The following is an 18,021-nucleotide window of genomic DNA, read 5'->3' as shown; positions in this document are numbered from 1 at the left end:
AATCATGTGCTAGTTTTTTCACTTTACGCTGCTGAATATCTGCACAAAGCTTGCTAATATCAGAAAAGATGGGCAAAAACTGGTTTTGAATTTGTTGAAACATTATATCATCATATACAGATTTATCCAGGTGTTTAATTTTAGCATACAAAAGTTCCATCTCTTTAAGATTGTGTTTAATCAAGAGCTCCATTAATTCACAGCCATGCCGATTAAACATGGCTAGCAGCTGTTGTTCATGTTCAATAGGGTGAGTTATGTGATTTGAATAATGCATTTAAGGCACCGGTTTTAAAGATGTTTTTATCTGATGAAGTCTGTGTAATATATCAGACAAAAATGCTTAGCATTTTATTGTCTTTGAATAAATTATTGGTGTGATTTCGCGTCGTGAGCCAGTAATTTCTTGGATTGGTTGCAGTAGTTTTGTTGCTTCTAATGAAAACTTTGGTACTTATCAACTGCACTTTAATGTGTGTGAGAAAACATGATTTGGTATTTGACACCATGCAACTGAGGCATTTGAAATGACATTTTGATATTTGATAGTCTCTTTGACGAATGATGACATTATTTATGTCCAATGTATTGTTGGATTTTTTTTTTTTTTTTTTTTATTATTATTCAGTACAGCAAGAGAAGACAAAGACAGGATTGACTTAACAGCTGCTCATTGGGCAAATGTGTAATATGTTTTGACCCATAAACATTTAGAAGGGAAAGCTAGATGTATCTGTACTTTTGGTGTATGCTTTTCTAACTGCAATTACAAGTCAGACTGACACGTTGAATAACTGGCATTCATTAGTTTGTAGACTACAAGTTCTGCTGTATAAAGAAAAATTAGAAGAAATTATTCATGCTGATGCGATTGAGGACTATCTTCCTAATTGATTTAGTGAATACAATCTGCAAGGAAAGGAATGGAAAATTATTTTAAGTTAACATAGCATGATTACACATGCCTGGTTTTAAGAATAAATGAAAACTTCACTGTGGATACTCCTTTTTGATAAAGGCTGACAATTAACATTTGCTATGTCAAAGTACATAGTTTAATGTTTATAAAAATGATTGTATTAACTGCTTTTATTAAGAATCAACATGTAGGCTGCCTAACTGATACTGAAGGAACAACGACAAACATCTGGAAACTAAAGGTACTGCTGCTACTCTAGAATCTTCTGATTACTAATGTTTATTATTTAATACGATTGCTGGCAGTGGAAAGATGCATACTGTTATCAAACATGCTGATAATCTTCCAATTAATTTAAACATTACTTTCCTTTTGGCACACTCAAGTATAAGCTCCTTTATATACATCTTTGTTAATCACTTTATCACATTATTTCCCTAAAACACCTCACTAGATAATTTAGATCAGTTGACTCATCTGCCACAGCATTAATTAGTTAGGACAAGATACTGATGGTGCATTGCCTGCCCCTCTGGCTTGTGTAGATATGATAAGGTCTGATGCACAGCATGGATAATCAACAAACTATAATGCAAAGACTGGGTGTGTTGATGATCTCTTGCTGGGTTGCTTGATCAGTCAGATAAAACTGGGAGAGGGGATCAGTTATTCCTGGATAAGAAATCAGTACCTGTCAGCCTGGGATGACATGGCCGACAAACCTTGATGCTTTGCCAGAGATGGTCTTCATCTGTCACCCCTGGGATTTCAGTTACTGCCTAAGGCTCTTGTCACCCCCATGGTGCCTTTTTTAGGCAATGTCACAAGATCAAAATTCTCAACGTAAAAATACCCTCTAAAAACAACCTCAAGGTTATGCTGCTAAATGTTAGGAGTCTAAACCAGAAACTGCACTCCCTCGAAGCAGTGCTCACCCTGGAAGATGCTGACATTTATGCAGTCACTGAGACCTGGTTTAAGGCTGTGTACATCATCCCAGCTATACCAGGTTACATTTCCTTCCACACGTTCAGACCACAAACTAAAGGCATGAGAACTAAAGGAGGTGGTATATCAATATTCATTAAAGATAAATACACCTCTAGATTGGTTAAACAGCCAAAGTCCCTTGAATTACTTCAGGTGCAATTGACTGTAGGTAAGACCCCTCTTCAGGTCACTCCCAACTATAGGACCCACTCCATGAATCAAGACACCCACTCAGCCTACTTGCATCGATTTAAGTCAATTAAGATCAAACCAAACACCCTGATTTTGGGTGACTTTAATTACCCATCCATAGACTGGGTAAATAACATGTTTTCTAACTCACTTGGCCAAAGATTCCTGGACTTTGTTAAATCCAATGCCCTGGACCAGCTGGTTGACAAACCTACAAGGGGCTCAAACATTCTGGACCTGGTGCTCACCAACATGGGGGACCAATGCACCACCCAAGTATGTGGCCATCCCTGGTGAGATCTGACCTCAAATCAGTCTCGCTAGAAGTAACTATAACAACCCCCCCCCCCCTTAGCAATAACTAGACTAAAAAACTTGTGCAAGACCAATTACAACCTCTTATGTGATGCCATAAATAATGCCATAAATAGCTTCACAGCTCCTCCCCCCACTGATGGAACAGACACCTATGCTGAGTTAAAAACCAATGCTTTATACAAGTACCCGTATAATTATACTGACTCTGCCATACCTAATAGAACCAAAGCAAGATTTTCAAGGAAAAACAAACCTGCCTGGTGGACAACTACCTTTAATAGGCTATACAACAGGAGAAAGAGGAGGGAGGGTGGCCTAATGGTTAAGGTGTTTGCCTTACAAACACAAGGTGCAGGGTTTGAGTCTCACAAGGGATAATTGGCTGGGCTTACAATGGCTCGCAAGGGCAGTTATCTTAGTACTAATCTATGTACCTGTCTGAGAGTAGAAAGAAATGGTCTCAAAACTGAAAACACTCCCTCCCCAACTAAAACAAGCAAATAAGATTCCTAATGAAGTCCTCCAAAGCTGAATCTAAATTAGCTTCCTAACTAAGGATAACCACAAGGCATTCTTCAGTTACATCCATAACCTCAAAGGTAAGGCCTAGATTTGCATCGAACTTGTAGTTAATGGTACTACATATATAAAACCTGCGGATATAGTAAACCTACTGGCTGACAGGTTCAGTGAAAACTTCACTCCTCTGTCCCCAACACATATAACCCAAAGCATCCTTAACACCTGTTCCCCACCTAGTATCTTTGAGCAGTAGGACTTAAACACCTTCTCCCAGGCCAAAAACACAGCCTCTATGGGACCAGACAACATCCCAGGCTGTGTTCTACATGTGTTAAAACAGGAATAAGCATCACCATTGGACACACTTTTCAATCACATCCTAAGTACTGGCTTTGTTCCAGCAGAATGGAAAACAGCTATCATCATCCCTTTGCACAAAATGGGTAGATCCATGGACCCCAAGAACTACAGACCCATTAGCCTGACCAGCCTTATCTGGAAGGCCATGGAATGAATCATCATGGACCTAATTAACAAAGATATAGGAAATCTCTAAATACTCGACCCCACCCAGTTTGGCTTTGTCAAGAGGAGATCATGCCTGTTAAACTTGGTGGACGTCTTCGAGACTGCCACCAAAGCCATAGATGAGGGCAAATCTGTACATACGGCCCACTTAGACTTAGCCACGGCCTTTGACACAATCCTCAACTCAGGCATCATTGATAAACTCTCCCAACAGGGTATCAATCCATATATTGTCAGGTGTGTTGTTAAATGGCTCAATGGTGGAAATAGGGGACTCCACCTCCTCCAGCAGACCTGTAACCAGTGGTGTTCCATAGGGATTGGTTATGGGATCCCTACTGTTTGGAATCTACTTCTCTGAAGTACAGGCTAAAACTAAAGGACTGTGGCTAACAAAGTTCACTGATGACTGCAAACTGGGAGTGATCAGTGAAACCCCTAGCGAAGTCAACATCCTGCAAGAAGGCCTTACGCAGACTAATGACTGGTGCTAAAGTCATGGTCTTAAACGTAATGCAAAAAAATGCATGATCATCCCCTTCGGCTAGGGTGATGTTCCTGCAAACCACCACATCAATAGCAATACCCTAAGCACACAGTCAGTGGTGAGAGATCTGGGCAAACATGTTGACAGCAACCTTAACTTCAATTACCATGTCTCCACAGTGGTAAGAAGGGCATTTTATATTGCACATCTCATAAGTAAGGGCATTGCCTCCAGAAAAAAAGAGGTTCTAATCCTCCTGTATTCTTCCCTCACCAGGCCAATAATAGATTACAACCATCCCTTTGGTATGTTCTCTTCCAAACACCTGCAGCAATTGGAGAGACCACAAAGGTTCCTTAAAAAGAAAATTCAGGGTCTTCAAAATATGCCTTATGTGGGCAGACTGAATTGTCACTTTACTCTGTGTCATACAGACTGCTCAGAGAAGACCTGTGCCTTGCATATAGATCAATCTCTGACCCAGCTTTAATGGAAATGCTGCACATTTGCAAGTCAAATGACACATGGGTCACTCGCTCAAAGGACCTTAACCTGGTATGTGATATCAACAGTACTTGCTGGAGAGACAGATTTATCTCACAGAGGTTGCCCCACTTTTGGAACAAGCTTCCAATTCATGTTAAACAAAGCCCCTCACTGGCCCTATTTAAACATAATTTGGATGATTGGATAGATAACCAGAAATTCACCCCAGGGGTTCCACCTGTGTCCCTTTTGGACAGGGGCAATAAGTGCTTATTTTAGTGCCTGCTTGAACCAGACACCCTTGGGAACATGGGATGAACTTGGCTAGGCTTGTAAGGGCCCTGGGACTATTAGTCTAGTTGTTGTGTCTTTCGGCTTATCCCGGTTAGGGGTCGCCACAGCGGAACTCTGGTCCGCTAATGTTTGGTAGTGGATTTTTACCAGCCCTGACGCACAACCTTCAATGTAGGCACGCCCATTCACGCATGCCTCCACACAGAAGACGCTCTAGCTGAGAATCAAATGGGACAACGTCTTGCTGTGAGGCGACAACGCTACCGCAGCACCACTACCGCAGGACGGGGCCATTAGCCTAGTAACCTCCTATAATCCTATAACCTCCTATAATCCTATAAGATCATACAGAGTTCCCCATCTCTCTAATTATCCATCCTTAGTCACCCTAGGACATCTGTTTCTATTAACACTCAGAATACCCAAGGGCCTATTTCCTTTCCAAAGCCAAGTGAAGCCTTATGCACTCTTCTGTTTCCACTTAATCAAGACCAGCACTGTCTGGAAACTCTAAGCTGGAATAATTGCTATCAACTTGTACAGGCTCTTTACTACATTTCAAATTTTTGAGAATGGTCACTTGTATCAGCCCAACCACTGACCCACCACAACTTGAATCTTTCAGTCTGCAAGTGTGCCACCCCCCATCCCCAATTTAAACAAGCTACTATAGTTTCTTTGCCCAAAGTTCTCTTCACCCACTCAACCACAGGCCTTACATCCACTACCAAATGTGTGTAATTTAGCTAAAATATTTGAGAAAATCATCCATATTCAAATTGTAAAGCACATGTACCAAACCTATTTAATCTCTTAGGGAAATGTACAGTTATACAAGCTGCACTTATCATAACAGTACATGCTTGAATTCTTCACTGTTTTAGTAGTCTTTGGCTATATTGGTTGTATCATGCCCAGGATAGTTTAACGACCATTCAGCTTCACAAATCCCTATCTCCCTCACAAACCTACACTCTGACTGCTGATTGGCTAGTCCACTGGAACACTGGAGGGAAATAAGCAGTCAGAGTTTCTTGCCCATGCACAGAGAAAGAGATACTCATCCTAAACCTCTATAAGATACAAACAGTAACAAATAACTTTATATTTCAACAACTAACTATATACAGAATCGGGGGGTGAAGGGTGGGTGCGCTATTGCAGCAGTGGAGAATTCAAACATATGCTGTTGTGTTAAGTGTAACTTACACAGCCATACTATGTCTTTCATTCTCACTGCTGCAGTAGCCCTTAGCTGTAAGGGTTGATTACCAAAGTCTATCCAATCTGGGAGGAGGAGGAAGGATAAGGGACCAACAGCCCCTGCAGAATAGTCCTAACAAAGTCAGTCCTGACCCTGAAAGAGGAATCCCATTTGTAATGCTTTGCAAAAGTATGTACAGAGGGCAATGTTGCTTCCTCTAGAATGCTTCTGTAGTCCACCCCTTTCCAGTATACCACTGGAGATGCCAATTATCTAGAAGAATGCGCCTTGATATTGCCTGGAACACATTTGCCATGGTGGGAATAACCAAAAATCAACAACTGAGAACAGCTATCTCAAAATCTTCTTCTTTGACATGGGTTGTCCTTTTTTGTACCATCATAAGTAATAAGCAGCTTATTTGCTTTTCCATTGGACTTAGTTCCATCAAGACAGTAGCTGTGCTGCCTATGCATGTCCAGAGTATGGAGAATCCCTTCCTCCTGGTTCTGAGGATCTGGATAGTACACTCGGAATTTGATTGTTTGATTCAAAGCAATCTCTGAAACAGCTTTGGACAAACTAAGGATTTGTTCTTATTGTGACCCTGTCTCTGTGGAAGGCCAGACAGGGATCACTCACCATGACAGCATGCAACTAAGATACTCTTCTTCCAGATGTCAGAGCTAAGAAGTATAGTCTTCCACTTCCACGTGATAAACCTTAAATCAGTCTGTTGAGCCAGTTCAAATAGAGATATAGTTAACTTCTCCTGCACAAAGCTAAGATCCCAAGAAGGAGTAACCAGTTTTCTAGGTGGCTGAACATGCAAAAGTTTCATCAGTAATTGTTTTACCAAACCAGAGAAGAAAGGGGAGGCTCGATGGGCAAGCGTGCTGAAATGGCCACTAGATGAAGATTGACAGAGGACTATAAAAGGCCAGAGGAAAGTAACTCAAACAAATATTTATGAACAATTGGTACATAGTCCCTAACAGAGCCCTGGTTATTGGCTAGGCACCAACTAGAAAAGTTTTTCCACTTGCCAATACAAGATTTCATAGTAGCAGGCGTTCTTACCTCCTTTATTACCTGTTGCACATCTTCATGAAACAGGTGTTTAAAAAGTATCAAAACCGAATCACCCAGGAAGTTAGTTGAAGTTATTTGAGACTGGGGTCTACCAAACTCCCCTTGTCTTGTGTGAGTAGATCTACTCTGTGAAGAAGCTTAAAGAAATTGCCATTGCCAATTCCATAAGAAGGGAGAACCAATGTTGCCTAGGATAAAAGAGAGTCACCACAATGATTTCTGGGAAGTCCTTCTGAATCTTCAGAATTACCCTGGAAATCCGAGTAAAGGGTGGAACTGCACTACAGAACATCCCCAGCCACAGGAAATGACAGTGCACCCATTTCCAGGCTTGCCTGCAAGGAGTCATAATGCAGACTTTGTTTAGATGTCTGTTTTGAAAGGAGGTAAACATATCTGCCTGAGGTATTCCCCACAACTGGTACAATTACAGGAAGCCCCCCTATTCAATTTCTATTTAAGAGGGTCTATCCTGGTCCTGCTCAGCTTGTCCGTCACTACATTTTCCTCTGACAGAGTGTAAGATATTTGGTGGGTTAAATCACAGTGAAGAACTACCTCCCCAAGCCATCATAGCAATCCAGCAAAGAGGGTAAGGATTGGTGTCCCCTGTTTGCTTATGTACCAAATCACTGAGGTTTTGTCTGTAATCACTTGTAGGATTCACAGTATAGTGACAGATGATGAAGAGATTTTATAGTACAGATCACAGTTAAAACCTCTTTTACATTTACATGCTTTGTTCTGTCTAAAGGGTTCCATAGATGCAGCAACTTCATCCCCATAATACTGTTCCACATGCAAAATCAGAAGAATCTATAATTACAGACTGACTTGGGACAAGAGGAGGAAAGGGGAGATATGGATTTTGAGGCATGTTTTTTTCTCCATCAGTGCAGTTTCTTTTTGTAAAAGCCCAAAACTGGAATCTGAAATTCCAGAGAATGAGAAGGTTGAGTCCATGTGTTTTTTTTAAAAGCTACTGATTTTCTTGTATGAAATCTTGCAAGAGGAATCACAACAATCATACAAGCCATGAACCTGAAGATCCCGAGATATTATCTTGTCGAAGTCTGAGATTGATTGGAGACGCTTAGGAAAGTTTCCAGATAAAAATCCACCTTTTCCTGGGTAAGAAAAGTCTTTTGCTCAAAAGTATCTAGAAAGCAGCACAGAAACAAAATCCTGTGTGATGGAGTGGAGGAGGATTTCTAAATATTTTTCTGAAGCCCCAAATTGGTAAAGAGACAAGAAACCCATGTTAAGGACTCCTGCATCTGGGAAAAGACTCTGCAAAGATAAGTAATCTAAATAAAGAAATATGTGACTGACTTGCAATCTGAAATGAGTTATCCCTGGAGCTAGACACTTTGTAAACACCCATGTAGCTGCAGATAACCTAAAGAGTACTGCAAAGAACTAATAATGTGACCCAAACACAGAGAATTTGAGAAATTTCCTGAAACTTTTGGTTATGAAGATGCGATGATAAGCATCTTTTAGAGCTATTGTCACCACAAAACTCAAAAGAAGGATGACTGGTAAGAGACTCTATTAAGGGTCAACATTTTGAGTTGTTCTACTTTCACAAATAAGTTTGGAAAGGAAAGATCTTGAACTGGTCTCTATGAAAGCTGTTTCTAGGGATCAAGAAACAGTCTAAAATAAAAGAATTTCCCCTCTTTGATCTAAAGGTACTAAGGTCAGCAAGTGTTGAAGAACTTAAGGGAAAAAACTCTGGTTCAGACGGTGGGGAGGAATTCCTCTGAAAGAAGGTATGTATATGTATATATCCAGTGCCAAATGTAACCCTCCTGAACCAATTTTTCACCCACAAGCCTTATACAGTCTGTTGCCAAAGGGGAATACTAAAAGCCATCTCCTGGTACTGATTTGGATAGATAGGGATGGGGGGACGGCTGGCATAATTATTCTAAAAGATTAGACTGTCCCCTTTTTGCAAGGATCCCTGCTTTTGTTGATCCTCACCTGCCATCTCTTTTTTGTTCTCTATTTTCCAGGAAGTGGTAGGGATTGCTTATTTGGCCTTTTGAGGGGAGTACTGGATTTGAGAGATTTGTAATGGGGGACCTGAAAATCTTAGAAATTCCCCGAATGAATTTCCCACTTTCATTTCATTGCCTGAAGACTTGAGTAGCAGAAGGGCCAAAGAAAACATCCTTATATAAATTACAGTTTCAAATCTCAGGCTTTGCTTAATCAACACATTTTTGGTTATGTACCCAGGCATACCTCTTGTGCAGTGGCACTATGCACACTTTTCAAAGCATGGTTAAATACTTGAGATATATTAGAAATAATAGGATTCATATAGGGGCTACATCTTGAAAAAAACTTGTGGCAGAATACTCCCTTATTCTATACAACTAAGAATAAACTTCCAAATACTTGTTTGATAGTTAAGAATTCTGTATTCTAAGGTGGAGGAAGAGAATATTTTCTTACTATATCTGAGCAATACCTTACCTTATGCCCAGGAGAAGGGCTAGCTTTGTCTAAAAGTCTTATTTCCAGCTGGTAAAGAGGTTGAAATGGCAGCTGGGTCAGATCTAAGATGAGAAAATAAGAAGTTGTTAGCTTGAGGTAGTTTATAAAGTCTATCTGCCTTTTGGGGGGACTGAAGGTTGAGAGTCAGTGTTATTACAGGCAGCATTTAACACATCCTCAAAGGCTGGCAAAAATCCACTTGCAACATATTATAGCATCTCCTCAATTCAGGGGGAACACCCACCTGTTCCAACAAAAATACATTCATCCTAGAAATAGTTTCTTTAAAGAAAACTCCTCCAAGGGAGCTGAAGATGATTGACTTTCCTCAGAATTATAGAATCACCCCCAAGACATTGCAAGAAGGGCTAATTCAGACAAATAACTAGTGCCAGAGCCTCAATCAAAAACTCAGTGCCAAAAAAATGCTAGTATCCTTTGGGAAGTTGTCTACCCCTGGTAATTACCTCATTGGCAACACACCCCTAACAGCAGAACCAGTAGTTAGGGATTTGGGGATGCATGTAGACTGTGACCTGGCCTTCAACCATCATGTAACTATGAAAGTAAGGAAATTATTTTATGCTGTGCAACTTATAACCAAGGGTATGGCACCTAGGTCCACAAATTCATCATTCCACTGTATTCAGCCTCATCAGACTAATTACTGGGTACAATATCCCCTTCGGTATGTACCTGACCAGGCACATGCAACAACTGGAATGCACACAGAGGCTCCTGTCAAAAAGAATACAGGGAGTAAAGAAATTGTCCTATGCAGATCACCTCAAAGCCCAAAACCTGTACACAGTCGCTTACAGGCTGTTGAGGGGTGATCTATGGGTGTAATTCAAGTCATGCCACTGCAAAACAAATAACATTAGAATTATCCAGTCTAGGAACTTAAACCTTGTTTGTGACATAAACAGGACATGCTAGAGGGGCAAGTATGTGTCTCGCGGGACTACCGCTTCTCCAGAACAGATTTCCCATCCATGTAAAGCAGAGTTCTTCCCTAACCTTATTCAAGCACAACATGTAGCACCAGTAGATGGTGAATCGGAATTCATCCCTGGTCTGGTACCTATGTTGCAACCTGTAAATACTTGACCACCAAAGCCCTTGGCTGCATATACCCCTTTGGATAATCTTAATGTTCCTAAACTTGTCAGATATATCTGGGATGCATTGCTAAGCTTAAAATGCCTCATGTGGTTATTACCCTAGTATGCATGTATGAACCTATGAACTGTTACTTCATACCTCACAAAAACAATAAACTGTGCCTAAAACAATGAAACTCTTATTTCTTAAACTGTAACTAATAACTCAGCCCAATGACCTTTTTAAGCTGAAAAGCACAGCAACAGTTGGTTCATGATATAGCAAAAAGTCACTCGAAACTTAGGTTCAGAGGTAAAGTACTAGGCTAACAGCCCTTGAAGGCCATCTTAAGCCTAGTCAGTTTCTCTTTTGGTGATTTATTGGACTGGTCTTACCCATCTCATAGGTTCATAGGTGTGTACTAGGCTAATGGCCCTGGAGCCTTTACAAGCCTAGCCCATAGAAGTGCCCTAACATCGTGCCGCCCAATGTTAGTTCCCAGTGCCTCTATCAAGTAAAGCCACTGCAGTGATCCCCGGGGTGAACTTTCTATTTTCCATCCACTCAAAAAGATTTCTCTTGAAGAGGGCCAATGAGGTGCTCTGCTTGACATGTATGGAAAGTCTATTCCAGAGCATGGGCAGTCTCTGGGTTATGAACCTGTCCCTCCAGTATGTTTTGCTGATTGGGGTAATGAGGTTGAGGTCTCTGGAGCATGTGGTGTGGAGGGAATGGGATTTCTTTAGATGTAGCATTTCTAACAGAGCTGGGTCAGACATGGCTTTGTAAGTCAAGCAGAGATCGCCTCTTAGTAGACGATATGAGGCAGAGAATAGCTGGAGTTTTTTGATTCTGTCCATGTAGGACATGTGTTTAAGGCCTAGGATCCTCTTCATGAGGTACTTTTGGGGCCTTTCCAGCTATTGCATGTGTCTAGTGAGGTATATGCCAAATGGGGCATTAATAATTATACTCGATGACTGGCCTAATGAGGGAAGAATAGCAAGAGATAATTACCTCTTTTCTTCCTGGATGCAAAACCCTTGGTAATGAGATGTGCCACACAGAAGGACTTTCTGACCAGAGTGGCAATGTGGTAGTCGAAGGAGAGGTTGCTGTCAACCTGTGTCCCCAGATCTCTTATAACGCCTTCAGTGTTCAGTGGGCTCCCACTGATGTGGTAATTATTGGGAACTGAGTTTTTCCCAATGGGGATGAGGACGCATTTTTTTGGCATTAAGCTTAAGGCCATGGTTTCGACACCAGTCATTGGTCTCAGTGAGGCCTTTCTGTAGGATGTCTACATCACTTGGGGAGTTAATAATGGCTGACAGCTTGCAGTCATCTGCAAGCTTGGTTAGGCAGAGTCCCTCCGTGTTGTCCTGGACTTATGAGAAGTAGATGCCAAACAGGAGAGGACCCAGGACCGATCCCTGTGGGACTCCACTCGTCACTGGTCGGCAGTCTGACTTGGAGTCTGCTACTTTCACACTGTGGGTTCTATCTGTGAGCCAATTTGCAACCCACCTAGTGATATAGGGGTTGATGCCTAGTTTGGTGAGTTTATCGAGAAGTCCTGAGTGGAGAATGGTATCAAAGGCCTTGGCCAGACCGAGGTAAGCTATATGAACTGCCTTGCCCTCATCCACAGCTCTGGTGACTGACTCAAAGAAGTCAACCAGGTTGAGCAGGCATACTCTACCTTTCACAAAACCAAACTGCGTGGGATCTAGAGTTTGGAGATTACCTATATCCTTGTTAATTAGGTCCATGATGAAGCACTCCATAGCCTTAAACATAAGACTCGTCAGGCTAATGAGGCAATAATTCCCAGGGTCTGCAGTCGCTCTACCTTTATGGAGAGGGATGACTGTAGCAGTGTGCCATTTGGTAGGGACAAGGCCTGAGGTGAGGCTGTGACTGAACAGGGCACATAGATGTGTTGCCAGTTCACTTTGTAGTTCATGCAGAACACATCCAGGGATATTGTCGGGTCCCATGGAAGCTGTATTCTTGGCCTTGGACAATGCAGCTTTAACCTGTGCTGCAGTAATGCTGGGTGTCTGGCATTCCTCCGTTATTGTGATTGGTCCTTTGGGGGTAAATCTGGCACTGAATCTGTTGGCCAGTATGTTGGCAATATCTATTGGCTCAGCATAGGAGGTACCAATGTGCAGTAACTCAAAGCAAACCTGGGTATTGCCTTGGAGATTCTTGATATAACTATAGAAGGCTTTGTTGTTGTTTTTAGTGTCTGCTGCAATTCTGCCCTCATAGCTGGCTTTAAAGGTTTTCATGAGGGATTTCAACGTTTTGTTGAGGCTAATAAGGGAGTTTTTCCAGTCTTGGTACTTCACCATTTTCTGCAACAGTTTTTTCCTTTTGTTGTAGAGTTTATTGATGGCAGGGGACCACCAGATTGGCTTCCTTTTTTTTGGAGGAGAGCATCTTGGTTCTGTTGGGTATAGCTAGTTCGTACAGTGCACTGGTGTATGATTTGGCAGTCATGCATCTGTTTTTCCATTGACATGGGTGCGTGAACCTAGCCACCTCTGTTTTTAGGAGCTCAAAGTCAGCTTTGGAGAAATTTTTCATGGTGGTTACCTTTGCGGGGGATGTGGGTGAGATGTGGATTTCCATGGTGATTAGTTTGTGGTCGGATCTAACCAGGGAGGAACTGACTATTGGTGTAGTGCAACGGTTGCCCATGTTAGTAATAACCAGGTCAAGGATGTTGCTTCCTCTAGTAGGGGGTAAGAATGAGCTGGTCCAGGGCATTAGAACTGATGAATTCCAGGAAGCGGTGGGCCAGTGTATTGGTGCATGAGTAGTTTTCCCAGTTGATGGAGGGGTAGTTGAAGTCACCTAGTATGAGAGTATTGGGTTGGACCCTAATAGTTTCCAGGGTGCTTAGAAACGTGGAGTGAGAGTCTTGGGACATGGTTGGGGACCTATAGCAGGCTATGACCTGAATTGCTGTCTTACCCAATGTTAGTTGCACCTGAAGTATCTCAGCTGCATTATGCTGGGCTACTAATCTGGAGGTGTGCATATATTTTATGAATATGGAGACACCACAGCCTTTGGAACTTCAGTCCATGTTCTGGGGCTGAAAGGTGTGGAATGAGTTATAAGATACTACTAAAAAGACAAAACAAAAAAACTATACCACCAACAGCAACGAGCAAGCCAACCTTCTATTACTTAGCACCTTGGCTATGCAGCATTCAAAGAGTAAAACAACATAAAAAACAACAAAGTTACATACACATAAAATTTACAAGTCACACCCACTACAATTAATCACTTAAATTACATGCTTCCAGTCACATTCCTTATTTAACCATAGAAGTTCCAGAGTAGTGAATTTTAAAATATATGGTGTTTCCTTTTTACATAACTTAGTATCCAGATTTACTAATTCCCCCAAAGATACCTCAATTTTTTCCAAAACACAACCAATAATATGATTGGGATTACAACTGTGAAATTCAGAAAAATGACTACCCAAGGGGCTATCTAATCTAGCATTTTTTATGTCTCTCAGGTATTCTTGAAAACGGACTTTAAAACTTCTACTGGTCTCACCAATGTAGTATTTATTGCAATTACACCTAAGAGCATATATAACCCCACATTTATTACAATTAAAATTGCCCCTTACCAAAAACTGATGTCCATTGATATATTTAAAACTACTGATCACATTTTTACATATAGAACATTTATTACATGGTATAGTGCCTTTAAATGTAAACATTTCAGCACTAACATTCATTATGGGTAATTCAAATTGATTATGTACAACCATGTCTCTAAGGTTTCTGGCCCTCTTATAAGAGGTTTTTAACTTTTCTGGCAACAACTTATTTAATTCCTTATCTCTAAACAACATGGGCCAGAACTGACGAGCTGTAGTAACAATTTTGTCACTAATAATATTGTAAGTAGTTACAAAGAAAACATTACTTAAATTCTCTTCCTTATTAGATGCATATTCAGTAAAAATATTATAGATGTTATCATCAAACCAAGAACTCATTCTGTCCCTAATGTTTTGAGCCTTCATATTATTTTGGGCATTAGGCCACCTTAGATTCATAACCCTAGCCTTAGCTTCCAAGATGATCTCCATCTTATAACCCCTATTTAGAAACATATTTTCTGATTTCAAAATTTCTTGCATAAAAATTTCATCCCTATTACATAATCTATGTATCCTTAAAAACTCATTATAAGGTAAAATCTTTATTAGGTGGTCTGGATGGCAACTATTACCATATAAGAACTGATTCCTACAAGTAAATTTATTATGTAGCCCATTGTTCAATTGGCTAAGCTTAATATCTAAAAATTTAACCTCCACACCAAGCTGAATGTCATCAAATTGTAAACCCATATTATTAATTTGTAAGCCTTCCACAAAATGAGAGGCTGCCTCCATAGGGCCATCACATAAGAAAATGAGGTCATCAATAAAGCTTAAGTAAAGCAAAACCTGGGTTTTATAAATGTTATGATGGTATATATTGTGAAACTCAAATTTACCCATTACCAGGTTTGCATACATGGGGGCAAAAGCAGCCCCCATTGCAGTACCCTGTAGCTGATGGAAGACCTCCCCATTAAATGTGAAAAAAAAATTATGCTTTAAGCAGAAAACCACCAAATCAATCACAAAATGGAACATGGGAGAATGCCCCAAAAAATGGAACAAAGCCTGGACACCAACATCATGCCTGATGTTGGTATACAAGCTTTTTGCGTCCATGCATAACCAATGCATAGAACTATTCCATTTAAAGCCCTGTATTTTAGTTAAAAAATCTTGGCTGTCTCTTACTTATGAAGGTAATCCCAAACATATTATTTTAAAAACTCATGTAAAAAAGTGCTAATAGGTTTTAAAAAATATTTTTCGGCAGATACAATAGGTCTCCCAGTCAACTTGCTGAGAATTTTATGTGTCTTGGGTGAACAGTAGAAAACAGCCAAATTGCTGTTTTCTACACAAAACTTTTATGAAACATCATTAGAAGAGAAATAACCCAAACATTTTCCTTTTTCCAACAACAAATATTCATCAATAACTTTAAAATAACTGTCAATATTACATTTTTCATAAACCTCAACATCATTTAAGTGCATGTAACACGTCTAAATACAGTACATAATTTAAAATAACTATTTGATTGCCTTTGTCTGATGGCTTTACAACAAAGTTTCTATCTCTGCAAAATTTACAAAATTCAATCCATTGTGATCTATCTAAATTAAAGTGAACATCAAATTTATTACACATCAGTGCATTGTAATGTTTTTCTATTTCAAAGTTGACAGTAGAAATATAACTCTGTATACTTATATTAGTATATGGGGAATAAAGTGACTATTAACCTTAATTGCACTAGTATCCAGTTCTGTATATGCATTAGCAGCACTATATTCAGCAGCATTCTCATCAAAATGATCTACAGCAGAACTACATGAATAAAAAGAATCTTCCAAAGTAGTATCAAAACATTCATCATTACAATTATTTTACTAAAAAATATTTAAGATGTAACTTTCTACCCAATAAAAAAATCTCCTTTTTGAGAATGTGTAACCTGGGCAAAGCAGTGGGTATCAACTTTAAACCTAAACACAACACAGATTTAACCACATCAGACACTTCACTATTAGATAAATTCAATAATAAAACATCATTCACAGCAAATTGTCCATTAATTCTATCTTTTTTTCTTATTAAATTGTCCTTAGTAGTTACCACCATTGTTATTCTGCTGTCCCCAATCATTTCTATTTCGTTTTCCATAAAACTTCGAGTTGGATTTATTATTCGCCTGTTGGTTATCATTCCGAAATCTCTGTTTAAACTCTGAGGCATTAGCAGATTCTGGTAATGCTAGAAAATTTTCTTGTTGTTCATTAACACCAGAAGAGCTTTGTTCCGCCCCCTCAGGCAAGGTAAAGGAAACAGTTGATGAAGCGGAGCTATTATTTAAACTACTAGTATTCCTGTTGTTAGAGAAAGAACGCTTGCTATTGTATTTATAAAGAAAAGCCTGCTCAAGTTTATAATCTTTCATGTCTCTATTAACTTTAGAGCTTTTGCGCTCCACAAGACTCACTTCAAGTTCTTTAAGACACCATTAATATCTTTGAGCATATCATCTAGCTTAGAACACGAAACAAGCTTTTGTAATTCCATACTCACAGTTACAATTGCCGTTTTTTTAAGGTGGTCCCGATCAATTAATATACGGATCCACTCTAGCGAGCAATTAGGGGCTGCTGCAATCCACCTTTTACGGAAAACAAAATCTTCAGGGTTCTTTAAGTCAAACGGAGTAGTGGGTGACTTATTCGCTCATAGCCCCCTAGGAGAAATGTTTAGATCCAAGTATCACTGTAGATATGAGATGTTAAGTTGAACACTAGTTTCCTTACAAAGTAAGCGTTCCAGTTTATCTCTTAAATTACAGGCTTCCGCAGGCAGGGAAGAAGTAGAAGCCACACCAACACCATCAAAAAGATTCAGGCAATGAAGATTACGTTTACCCAGAAAACGATTCCACACAGCAGTAGTAGTAGCTGCTCCACCAGGGTCAGCAAAAGACATATTGGCTCTATCAGGCTCACCATCATTAGACCTAGGATTCTTATAAAACGATTGGTAACATATTGTTCCATAGTCCTCTGGCCTTGATCCAAATAATCTTCTCTGAACACACGAGGTATATTGTTGGCAGGGTCCGTAGCCATAAAGTACAAGATACTACTAAAAAGACAAAACAAAAAACTATACCACCAACAGCAATGAGCAAGCCAACCTTTTATTACTTAGTGCCTCGGCTATGCAGCCTAATGGGAACGAGTTATAGCTTGGTAGTGCAGGGGTGCTTTCTGCTGCTTTAAACCAGGTCTGCATTACAGCACAAATGTCGATGTTCTCCATTTTGAGGAGTGTTTCAAGCAAGTGCATCTTGAGATTTAGACTTCTAGCGTTGAGCAGCATGACCCTCGGATTGCATTTATTTATAGCTGTTATGGTGGTAATTTGGTCTTTGGAACATCGCCTAAAAAAAGCACTATAGGGGTGGCAAGAGCCTTAGCCAGTATCCGGAAACCCAGGGGTGATGGATGCAGGCCATCTCTGGCAAAGCATTGAGGTCTGTCAATCATATCATCCCAAGCAGACAGATACTGGATACCTTTTTAGAATGACTCATCCCAAGCAGACAGATACTGGATCCCTTTAGAATGATAATTATATATCACCTCCAGTTAGAATAACTGGGATCATACCATAGATAATTTAAGGGGACCCATGCATGGGATAAAACATTTAGGTGTTGCGTCTCTACATTAGTA

At 40.2% G+C, this 18,021-nt stretch overlaps 1 protein-coding gene across 1 annotated transcript in view; it reads right to left on the bottom strand.

Moving 5' to 3' along the window:
- The window catches only part of CFAP43 (cilia and flagella associated protein 43), a 3,581,735-nt gene that overhangs the window by 2,392,739 nt on the left and 1,170,975 nt on the right, over positions 1-18,021 (bottom strand). The window lies entirely within an intron of this gene.

The sequence above is a fragment of the Protopterus annectens genome, chromosome 14.part0, assembly GCF_019279795.1.
Source record: "Protopterus annectens isolate FY-2018-M chromosome 14.part0, PAN1.0, whole genome shotgun sequence".
NCBI classification, from domain to species: domain Eukaryota; kingdom Metazoa; phylum Chordata; order Ceratodontiformes; family Protopteridae; genus Protopterus; species Protopterus annectens.
The sequence above is the reverse complement of the archived record's forward strand: the minus strand, read 5'-3'. Positions and strand labels throughout refer to the sequence as shown.